We start from the raw sequence: 12,053 nt of genomic DNA, 5'->3' as shown, positions 1-12,053 counted from the left end.
TAGTTGTGGCCCTGTAGCTGCCTCCTTGTACTGTGCCCCTTGTAGCTGCCCCCTTGTACTGTGCCCCTTGTAGCTGCCCCCTTGTACTGTGCCCCTTGTAGTTGTGGCCCTGTAGCTGCCCCCTTGTACTGTGCCCCTTTTAGCTGCCCCCTTGTACTGTGCCCCTTGTAGTTGTGCCCCTGTAGCTGCGCCCCTTGTACTGTGCCCCTTGTAGCTTTGCCCCTGTAGCTGCATCCCTTGTAGTTGTGCCCCTGTAGCTGCGCCCCTTGTAGCTGTGCCACTATAGCTGCGCCCCTTGTAGTTGTGACCCTGTAGCTGCGCCCCTTGTACTGTGCCCCTTGTAGTTGTGCCCCTTGTACTGTGCCCCTTGTAGCTGTGCCCCTGTAGCTGCGTCCCTTGTAGTTGTGCCCCTGTAGCTGCACCCCTTGTAGCTGTGCCACTATAGCTGCGCCCCTTGTAGTTGTTCCCCTGTAGCTGCGCCCCTTGTAGCGGTGCCCCTGTAGCTGCACCCCTTGTAGTTGTGCCCCTGTAGCTGCCCCCTTGTACTGTGCCCCTTGTAGTTGTGCCCCTGTAGCTGCGCCCCTTGTAGTTGTGCCCCTGTAGCTGCGCCCCTTGTACTGTGCCCCTTGTAGTTGTGCCCCTGTAGCTGCCCCCTTGTACTGTGCCCCTTGTAGTTGTGGCCCTGTAGCACTAGCTGCCCCCTTGTACTGTGCCCCTTGTAGTTGTGGCCCTGTAGCTGCCCCCTTGTACTGTGCCCCTTGTAGTTGTGGCCCTGTAGCTGCCTCCTTGTACTGTGCCCCTTGTAGTTGTGGCCCTGTAGCTGCCCCCTTGTACTGTGCCCCTTGTAGCTGCCCCCTTGTACTGTGCCCCTTGTAGTTGTGGCCCTGTAGATGCCCCCTTGTACTGTGCCCCTTGTAGCTGCCCCCTTGTACTGTGCCCCTTTTAGCTGTCCCCTTGTACTGTGCCCCTTGTAGTTGTGGCCCTGTAGCTGCCCCCTTGTACTGTGCCCCTTGTAGTTGTGGCCCTGTAGCACTAGCTGCCCCCTTGTACTGTGCCCCTTGTAGTTGTGGCCCTGTAGCTGCCCCCTTGTACTGTGCCCCTTGTAGTTGTGGCCCTGTAGCTGCCTCCTTGTACTGTGCCCCTTGTAGTTGTGGCCCTGTAGCTGCCCCCTTGTACTGTGCCCCTTGTAGCTGCCCCCTTGTACTGTGCCCCTTGTAGTTGTGGCCCTGTAGATGCCCCCTTGTACTGTGCCCCTTGTAGCTGCCCCCTTGTACTGTGCCCCTTTTAGCTGTCCCCTTGTACTGTGCCCCTTGTAGTTGTGGCCCTGTAGCTGCCCCCTTGTACTGTGCCCCTTGTAGCTGCGCCCTTGTACTGTGCCCCTTGTAGCTGTAAAAAAAAACACACACACACACAGACACATACTTACCGCTCCTGCAGCGCTGCCTCCGTCTCCGTCCGCCGCTCCTCTCTGCTGTACTACGGGAGGGACGTCTGTACAGGACACTGTACAGCGGCGCAGGCCGCGGCCACGGACTTCAGATCTTGATTTCCCACCCCCCCTTCCCCGGACACTGTACAGCGGCGCAGGACTTCAGATCTTGATTTCCCCCTCCCCCCCCGGGACACTGTACAGCGGCGCGGCCACGGACAGACACCCACCCCCGGCTCACTTACGTGTTCTTGTACAACCAACTTCTCCGCTGGGCTCCTCTACTCTCGCGCTGCTCAGTCACGTGTGCCGCTATGCAGCGGAGGAGGGCTACACTGTGACTGACAGCGGAGAGGTCGTGAGCTGGTGCTGGTCCCAGCAGCAGCAATCCAATCAGGATGTGCTGACAGCCTGCTGGGGCCGGCTCAGCCTCACATGTGGTGTCCGTACTCGAAAAAAAAAAAAAAAAACCTCTGCTGCAGCGCTGCTCCTGGGCCGCATTACTAGCCGACTTGGGCCGCATGCGGCCCGCGGGCCGCGGGTTGGACAAGCCTGTTTTAAGTATTTACTTCATACTTGCCTACCTGACCCTCTCCATGAGGGAGAAAATGCTCTGTTCCTGGACTTTCCTGGTAATGTATGATTGCCATCACCTGTGGTGAAACACCTTTCTTATCAATAAACTAGCTCACCACAGGTGATGGCAATCATACATTACCAGGAAAGTCCAGGAACAGAGCATTTTCTCCCTCATGGAGAGGGTCAGGTAGGCAAGTATGATTTTACTTTTATCTATGCAGCATTGATTGTACCCTCCATGACACTCACTATCTCTCTCTCTCTCTCTCCCTATGCAGAGGCGTAAATAGGGGTTTTGGAGCCCAGGGCAAGATCAAAAATGGCGCCCCCCCCCCATCCCAAATAAATAAATAATAATAAATAAAATACAAAAGGAAAGTATGTGCGCACGCTAATGGCGATGTGCCAACATGACACGCCAGCTGTTTCAGGTCATACTGGGAACATTCTTTTCAATTCCACATGCACCTTAACATCATCATCTCCTACACAAATAGGTGTCACTGTGTATAAAGATGTCAGGGTGTGTATGTATAGATGTAGGTGCAGTGGTCGAAGTTTAATTTTTGAAGGGGGATATGAAAACGCGGAGGTTTGCATTATGCGCGCGCGCGCCCTGGAAAAGGGGGCGTGGTCACTCAGAAGGGGCGTGGCCTTCAGTGTAGTAGGACCCATTATACTATCTAGTACTGGTGCCCCTTTCATATTATAACACACGGTAGGAGCCGAAATTCACATTATAGAGTGAGGGGATTCAACCCCCTTAATTAACAAGGCCTGTGGGGCACTGTGGTGAGGGGAGCCTACCCCCTTAATCGACTAATTGCAGAGTTTAGCAGTGGAAGGGTTGCAGCGGTTTCTCACCCCAAGCTGCGGCGCTTCTGCCACCTCCGACACTCCACATCTTCGGCGCCACCGGGATGCAGAGCACTGCACCGGGGATGCACCCTTTTCAGTGTGGTCTGCTGCGCTCCGAAGGGGAATCTTCTCTCCTGCTGCAGGATCCCGATCTGCGCCATCCTCCCCGCTGTTCCGTGCCGTCTTCTTTAAGCCAGCCAGGGTCTTCTTCCGGTGCTCCCATTGCTGGTCAGTCTCCTCCCTTGCTGCAGTGTCCCGGTCCACCGAAGGTTGGATGTCCTTCCCTGGTCCTGCGTCTGGCTGGACTCCTCTTCTGCGGCATCTTCTCCACTCAGCGCGGACGGCTCTGGTTGCTACGGTGACAGGTGCAGGCGTGAATCCTCCAGGGCCTCCTTCCTACGTGCTGCTGCTGTCTGCTAATTAAAAAATAAGTAAGTTACGCCTCTGGTCGTCTCTCACTCAGCACACCATCACCTCCCCCTGCGTCGTCACTCAGCACACCATCACCTCCCCCTGCGTCGTCACTCAGCACACCATCACCTCCCCTGCGTCGTCACTCAGCACACCATAACCTACCTCTGCGTCGTCACTCAGCACACCATCACCTCCCCCTGCGTCGTCACTCAGCACACCATCACCTCCCCTGCGTCGTCACTCACTCAGCACACCATCACCTCAACCTGCGTCGTCACTCAGCACACCATCAGTTGGGAAATCCTAGGGTTAGTAACTGACTTTTGGAAATTCTTGTTATAGTTCGAAGACCGGCTACGACAAAATGGATGATACTTCTCAGGTCTCATCCACTGTCAGTTTTCCATTAGTTCTAAATGACTAACTTCCCGTGTGTGTGTGTGTGTGGGGGGGGGGGGGGGGGGGGGGGGGGACAGTGTGAGTGTGTGTCAGTTTTTGCAGTCCAGTGTGTGTGGGGGAGGGGAAAGTATGAGAATGAGTGTGTAGTCTGAGTGGGTGTGTGTGGAGTTTGGGGGTGGCCAGTCTGTGTGTGTGTGTGTAATCTACAGATTACACACACACAGACTGGCCACCCCCCAAACCCCACACACACCCACTCAGACTACACACACATTCTCATACTTTCGCCTCCCCCCCACACACACAGGACTACAATATTCACTTACACTCCCACTGTCCCACACACACACACACTTAACCCACACACACACTGTACCGCACCCCCCCTCCCCTCCCGACAATAAACTACTGCTGCCGCCGCCTGCCTGCTCACCTGCCGCCTCCGAAGACCCGCGCGAAAGCACCTCCGAGGTCGCGCGCCTCCACGATTAGACACTGCTTGGGGGGGGGGGGGGGGGGGAGTAGGGGGAGGCTCCGTCCTAGCTGCTGCTGCCTGTGTGACAGGCACAGCAGCCGGGTCTGGGGAGCCAGGGAGAGCCCGCCGGCTTAAACCATGTCGCATGGGGCGAGCGGAGCGGGCCGTGCAGGTGGCGGTGGCGCCCCCCTCTGCTGGGGCTGCCACGGCGCCCAGGGGCACGTGCCCTGCTCGCCCCATGCTAGTTACGTCTCTGGTGGGGGAGGGGAAAGTATGAGAATGTGTGTGTAGTCTGAGTGGGTGTGTGTGGAGTTTGGGGGTGGCCAGTCTGTGTGTGTGTATAATCTACAGATTACACACACACAGACTGGCCACCCCCCAAACCCCACACACACCCACTCAGACTACACACACATTCTCATACTTTGCCTCCCTCCCCCCCCCCCCCCCACACACACAGGACTACAAATATTCACTTACACTCACACTGTCCCACACACACACACACACTTAACCCACGCACACACTGTACCGCAGCCCCCCCCCCCTCCCGACAATAAACTACTACTACTGCTGCCGCCGCCTGCCTGCTCACCTGCCGCCTTCGAAGCCCCGCGCGCGCGCACCTCCGAGGTCGCGCACACGTGTACGCGCGCACCTCCAAGGTCGCGCACGCGCGCACCTCCAAGGTCGCGCACGCGCGCCTCAACGATTAGACACTGCTTGGGGGGGGGAGTAGGGGGAGGCTACGTCCTAGCTGCTGCTGCCTGTACAGTGTGACAGGCACAGCAGCCGGGGCTGGGGAGCCAGGGAGAGACCGACGGCGGAAACCATGTTGCATGGGGCGAGCGGAGCGGGCCGTGCAGGTGGCGGTGGCGCCCCCCTCTGCTGGGGCTGCCACGGCGCCCAGGGCACGTGCCCTGCTCGCCCCATGCTAGTTACGCCTCTGTCCCTATGACACTCCTTCTCTTTCTCTCTCTCTCCCTGACACACTTTCTTTTTCTCTCTCTGACTCTGACTCTCTCTCTCTCCCTCTCTCTTCCTGACACTCTCTCTGTCCCTGAAACTCTCTCTCTCTTTCTCTCTCCTGACACCCTCTCTCACTCCCTGACACACTTTTTCTCTCTCTCTCTCTCTCATACACTCTCTCTCCCTGACACTCCATACCCTCCAACTGTACCATTTTAGCCGGTACAGTACCGTTTTTTTTAAGGTCTGTACCGCTAAAACGGATTGTTCTGGATTTTGAGCATTGCAGTGACACGGAATCCCGTAGCGCTGCTCAGTGATTGGTGGCTCCCTCCACCCTTCCTTGGCTTGGCAGCACCAGCAGCAGCATTTTGGCCATGAACTACACTTCCCAGCATTCCTAGGGAGCGGTATGTGCTAGAGGTCAGGTCACGTGGTATGCGTCAGGGGCGGAACTGCCGGAGACAATGGAGTATTTTGCCGCCGGCTCCAACCCTAAAGGGGGCACTTCCACCATTATTCCCCGGCAGTTACGTGCCCTTTCAACTATAACAGACACAGGAGCTGCCGAGTGGAGGGCAGTGTGTACAGCGCAGGGACCAGCTACGGACTTTTATGACCCAGCATGGCTTCCCTGCCCCCACACAGCTAGCTGTAGCTGCCCGCCTGCATGCTCCGCCCCCTCCTGGCGCCTGGCCTCTACTGCTTCTGTGACCCAGTGATCCAGGAAACCAAAGAATAGCAGTGCAGGGAGTGGAGATATGGGATGAGGTGCATGGCTGGGAAGCGGATGAGTGTCCTGTACAGTAGATACTGTAACAGAGTGTCAAGTAACTGCCCAGAACACCCACTGCTGTCACCGCTCACAGGGTCATTTTACTAAGCCTGGCTCTGTCTCCCCTCTCTCCTGACCTGTCACCCCTGCCCTGTCCCTGTCACCTCTGTGTTGGCCTTGTCATCTCTCTGTTAACCCTTCTGTCCTCTCCCTGTCCCCTCTGTCCTGTCCCTGTCACCCCTGCCCTGAACCTGTCACCTCTGTGCTGGCCCTGTCTTCCCTCTCCCCTCTCTCCTGTCCCTTTCACCCCTGTGCTGTCCCTGTTAACTCTGTGCTGGCCCTATCTCCACTCTCTCCTGTCCCTTTCACCCCTGTCCTATCCCTGTCATCTCTGTGCTGGCCCTGTCTCCCTTCTCTCCTGTCCCTTTCACCCTTGTCCTGTCCCTGTCACCTCTGTGCTGAGCCTGTCTCCGCTCTCCTGTCACTGTCACACCTGTCCTGTCCCTGTCACCTCTGAGCTGGCCTTGTCATCTCTCTGCTAACCCTTCTGTCCTGTCCCTGTCACCCCTGTCCTGAACCTGTCATCTCTGTGCTGTCCTGTCTCCCCTCTCTCCTGTCCCTTTCACCCTTGTCCTGTCCCTGTCACCTCTGTGCTGAGCCTGTCTCCGCTCTCCTGTCACACCTGTCCTGTCCCTGTCACCTCTGAGCTGGCCTTGTCATCTCTCTGCTAACCCTTCTGTCCTGTCCCCTCTGTCCTGTCCCTGTCACCCCTGTCAAGAACCTGTCATCTCTGTGCTGGCCCTGTCTCCCCTCTCTCCTGTCCCTTTCATCCCTGTCCTGTCCCTGTTACCTCTGTGCTGGCCCTGTCTCCACTCTCTTCTGTCACGCCTGTCCTGTCGCTGTCACATCTGTGCTGGCCCCGCCTTCCCTCTCTCCCCTCACTGTCACTCCTGCCCTGTCCCTGTCATCTCTCTCAGCTGACCCTTCTGTTCTGTCCTTGTCCCCTTTGTCCAGTCCCTGCCACCCCTGTCCTGTCCCTGCCACCCCTCTTCTGTCCCTGTCACCCCTGTCCTGACCATGTCACATCTGTGCTGGCCCTGTCTCCCCTCTTTCCTGTCCCTATCACCCCTGTCCTATCCCATCCCTGTCACCTCTGTGCTGGCTCTGTCTCCCCTCACTTCTGTCACTGTCACCTCTGTCCTGTCTCTGTCACCTCTGTGCTGCTCGCCCTGTCATCTCTCTCTGTTGACCCTTCTATTCCGTGCAGTCTCTGTCGCCCCTGTCCTGACCCTGTAAACTCCTGTCCTAACCCTGTTAACCCTTTCTTCTATACCTTCAGTTCTGTCCTGGTACCTCTGTCTTGGTTCTGCCAATGTCACCCCCGTCCTGTCCCCTCTGTCCTAGCGCTGTCACCTATGTCTTGGTCCTATTACCTCTCTCGTCCCTGTCACCTCTATCTTGGTTCTCTATCTCGGCCCTGTCATTTCTATTCTTCTCCACTGTACTGTCTGTGTCATCTCTGTATTGGCCCTGTCCCTGACACCCTTCTCTCCTGTCCCCTCTATTCTGTCCTGGTCCTGTCACTCATCTCTCCTGCTCCTCTGTTCTGGCCCTGTCACCTCTGTTCTGTGCCTGTCCCTTTTGTCTTAGTCTGTCCTGGCCGCACTGGACTGTCCCTTTCATCTCAGTACTTGCCGTAGTACCTCTGTCCTGGTACTTTTTTTTCGAGGGTGGGGGCACCAAACTCTTACTTGCCTCTGGGCGACGGGGATGAACTTACGCCACTGGTGTGTGTGCTCCTGCTGCGCCTACTGTATGGAGAGTGGCCATTGGCTGTGGAGGAAAATGTCACTCCCAGCATGCCACGCTGTCATACGCTGCTCCCCATGCCGGGCTGAGGGGCTCCGGTAAGATGGAGATCTTCAGGGTGTATGTGGTGAACAAGGCGGACGGACTCATCTACCAGCTGGACAACAGAAGCCACGCTCTGAGACTGAGAAGACATTTAGCTAACCCCTGGACCTGGTCCTCAAGGTGCACGACAAGCAGCTGCTGGTGTCCTTTGGTCAGCGGAACGACATCTAGGGTGAGGAAGGGTCCCAGCCATGAGTCACCACTGACACGTCTCATGCCCCCTTTACACATGGCCACAGCCCTTTATTCTCAATGTCACTGTCTCTTTCTCTGGCTGGGTCCACAGGATAACATTGGGATATGGTTGAGCGACAGCGGAAATGGCACCAACACGGTCACGAGCTTTCTGGCCTCCCAGGATGCATCGGGGTCTCACCATATAGTCCCGCCCACTGACTCAGTGAGATCAGTTTTTTGCTTGGTGCGGCAGGAAGCCGCATGGTCACAGGGCTGCTGTTGATAAAGCAGCCTGAAGCTTTTATTATTTTATTTTTATAGACTTATACTTTTTTTGAGCGACTTTTCTTAACAGCGTCTTAAACGCATACTGGAAAAAGTCGCTCCAACAACTCCCCACCGGGTCACAACAACGCTTACCTTCGCGGTAATAGTGCTATCTCGACGGGCATCTGTGTCGGATGTTCTAGCAGGTCCAGCAGACGTAACCAGGCTGTGGCCGGAGCATGGGGGGACGGTAAGTCTATGGATTTTCCTCTTACTAGGGGGGTCCGGACACAGCTACACTGTATTGGTGGAGACTACAAACAGTGTGTTGATGCGCGAACATCTCAAGTGCGACAGCGCTACGCTCCAGGGATCATAGGCGCCAGGACTAGGTAGAGGCCGCGATCCTTAGAGTTTAAGTCAACAGGGGGATTCAGACGCTCTCCTGGCCGCCCCTCCTCCGAGTTCATGACCAGTTTCCGTGCGTCTCCCTTCCATGAACTGAAAGACCTCACTTCCGTCTCAGACGCTACCACGAGGATACTCGGTCGCAGCTTAGACGCTGCGGTTGTGTACACTAGAGATCCCGCCTAGACCTAGTCGCAGGCCTTAGCTTCTGCATACACGTGAAAGTCGCTGAGCGTTCGTGTCCGTCAGTGAGCGACTGTGTCCATTATCAGTTATCAGGAGCGGTAGTGTACATCAGTAGTGTCTGAATCCACTCAGCATCTTACGAGCGCATTTGCTTGCATATGGAAGTGTGGTGAGTCTCCCTGTATCCCGCTCTCCAGAGGAAGGGTATACAGTACTAAAAATTCTCTCTACTTGTTAGTATGAATTGTTAATTTCTCTAACGTCCTTGAGGATGCTGGGACTCCGTGGGGAATAGACGGGCTCCGCAGGAGATAGGGCACTTTAAGAAAGCTCTGGACTCTGGGTGTGCACTGGCTCCTCCCTCTATGCCCCTCCTCCAGACCTCAGTTTTACACTGTGCCCAGAGCAGGATGGGTGCACTGCAGAGAGCTCTCCTGAGTTCTCTGCCTAAAAGCATTTTTGTTTGGATTTTTTCTCTACTTCTTCTACTTTTTCACAGGGAGCACTGCTGGCAACAGGCTCCCTGCATCGAGGGACTGAGGAGAGAGGAGCAGAACTTCTTGTCTAAGATAGGCTCTGCTTCCTCGGCTACTGGACACCATTAGCTCCAGAGGGGGTGAACGCAGGTTCTTACTGGGCGTCCACCCCCGCAGCCGCGCCGCCGTTCTCCTCACAGAGCTAGAAGAACAGAAGACAGAAGTCGTCAGGCGGCAGAAGCCTTCAGCTTCACGGAGGTAACGCACAGCACTGCATCTGTGCGTCATTGCTCCCATACACCTCACACACTCCGGTCACTGTAAGGGTGCAGGGCGCAGGGGGGGGGGGGCGCCCTGGGCGGCAATATAAACACCTCTTATGGCAAAAGACAATATACATGTACAGGTGGGCACTGTGCATGTGTATAAAAGAGCCCCCGCCATATTTTTGTAAGTTTGAGCGGGACAGAAGCCCGCCGCCGAGGGGGCGGGGCTTCTCCCTCAGCACTCACTAGCGCCATTTTCTCTCCACAGCACCGCTGAGAGGATGCTCCCCGGACTCTCCCCTGCTTACACACGGTGAAGGGGTGTTTAAAAGAGAGGGGGGGGGCACATAATTGGCGGATAACATATTATACAGCGCTGCTGGGGAAAAACATTTTGTGTTGGTCTCCAGGATCATTGCGCTGGGGTGTGTGCTGGCATACTCTCTCTCTGTCTCTCCAAAGGGCCTTGACAGGGATACTGTCTTCAGGAAAGGGGTTCCCTGTGTGTGTGAAGTGTGTCGGTACGCGTGTGTCGACATGTTTGATGAGGAAGGCTCGCTTAATGTGGAGGGGGAGTGCTTGAATGTCATGTCGCCGTCGGCAACACCGACACCGGAATGGGTGGATATGCTGAATGTCTTGAATGCAAATGTCAATCTATTGCATAAAAGGTTAGACAAGGCAGAACCTAGGGATCAGTCAGGTAGCCAGTGCATGCCTGTCCCTGTGGCGCCAGGCCCTTTGGGGTCTCAGAAGCGCACCATATCCCAGATGGATGACACAGATACTGACTCTAGTGTCGACTATGAGGATGCAAAATTACAGCCGAAGGTGGCAAAAGGTATTCGGTACATGATTATTGCCATTAAAGAGGTTTTGCATATTACTGAAGAACCCCCGGTCCCTGACACGAGGCTACACATGTATAAAGGGAAAAAGCCTGAAGTCACCTTTCCATCCTCATTTGAACTAAGTGAATTGTGCGAAAAGGCTTGGGAATCTCCGGATAGGAGACCACAAGTTCCCAAAAGGGTTCTTATGGCGTATCCTTTTCCACAAACTGATAGGATACGCTGGGAATCTTCGCCTAAAGTAGACAAGGCGCTGATACGCTTGTCCAAAAAGGTGGCACTGCCTTCTCAGGATACGGCTTCCCTCAAGGAACCTGCTGACCGCAGGCAGGAAATTACCTTGAAGCACATTTACACTCATTCAGGTACTATTGCTAGACCGCCTATGGCGTCGGCCTGGGTTTGTAGTGCGGTTGTGGCATGGGCAGATTCCTTATGTACGGAGATTGACACCTTAGATAGGGATGCTATTCAAATGACCATAGAGCATATCAGAGATGCTGCCTTGTATATGAGAGATGCTCAGAGAAACATTTGTTTATTAAGCTCCAGAATAAATGCTATGTCTATTTCTGCTAGGCGGCTCTTGTGGACCCGACAGTGGACGGGAGATGCCGATTCAAAGCGACATATGGAGTCCTTGCCTTACAAAGGGGAGGAGTAGTTTGGAGACGGCCTCTCGGACTTTGTCTCTACGGCTACGGCTGGTGAGTCAAATGTCTTACCTTATGTCCCCCTGCAGCATACAAAAAAGGCACCTCATTATCAAATGCAGTCCTTTCGTTCCAATAAAAACAAAAAGGTACGGGGATCGTCCTTTGTTGCCAGAGGGAAAGGCAGTGGAAAGAAGCTGCACACAGCTAGTTCCCAAGAGCAAAAGTCCTCCCCTGCCTCTGCAAAGTCCACCGCATGACGCTGGGGCTTCCCGGGGGGAGGCAGATCTAGTGGGGGCTCGTCTTCGGTTTTTCAGCCACGTCTGGGTTCACTCGCAGGTGGATCCCTGGGCATTAGAGATTGTTTCTCAGGGATACAGGCTGGAATTCGAAGACTTGCGTCCTCGCCAGTTTTTCAAATCGGCTCTGCCGGCTTCCCCGTCACTAGCACTAGGGAGCTAGTGTTGGCGGCAATCCAAAAATTGTATATTCAACAGGTGATTGTCACAGTTCCTCATCTCCAGCAAGGAGAGGGATATTACTCAACCCTTTTGTGGTTCCGAAACCGGACGGTTCGGTCAGACCCATTTTAAACCTAAAATCTCTGAATCTGTACTTGAAGAGGTTCAAGTTCAAGATGGAATCACTCAGGGCGGTCATCGCCAGCCTGGAGGGGGGGGTGATGGGATGGTGTCCCTGGACATAAAGGATGCATACCTTCATGTTCCGATATTCCCCCCTCATCAGGCGTTCCTGAGATTTGCAGTGCAGGACTGTCACTACCAATTTCAGACGTTGCCGTTTGGGCTTTCCACGGCCCAGAGGATTTTCACCAAGGTAATGGCGGAAATGATGGTGCTCCTGCGCAGGCAGGGGGTCACAATTATCCCATACTTGGACGATCTCCTCATAAAGGCGAGATCTCGGGAGAAGTTGCTGGACAGCGTGTTTCTGTCC

This window comes from Pseudophryne corroboree, chromosome 2, assembly GCF_028390025.1.
Source record: "Pseudophryne corroboree isolate aPseCor3 chromosome 2, aPseCor3.hap2, whole genome shotgun sequence".
NCBI lineage: Eukaryota > Metazoa > Chordata > Amphibia > Anura > Myobatrachidae > Pseudophryne > Pseudophryne corroboree.
Note: the sequence above shows the minus strand (reverse complement) of the source record.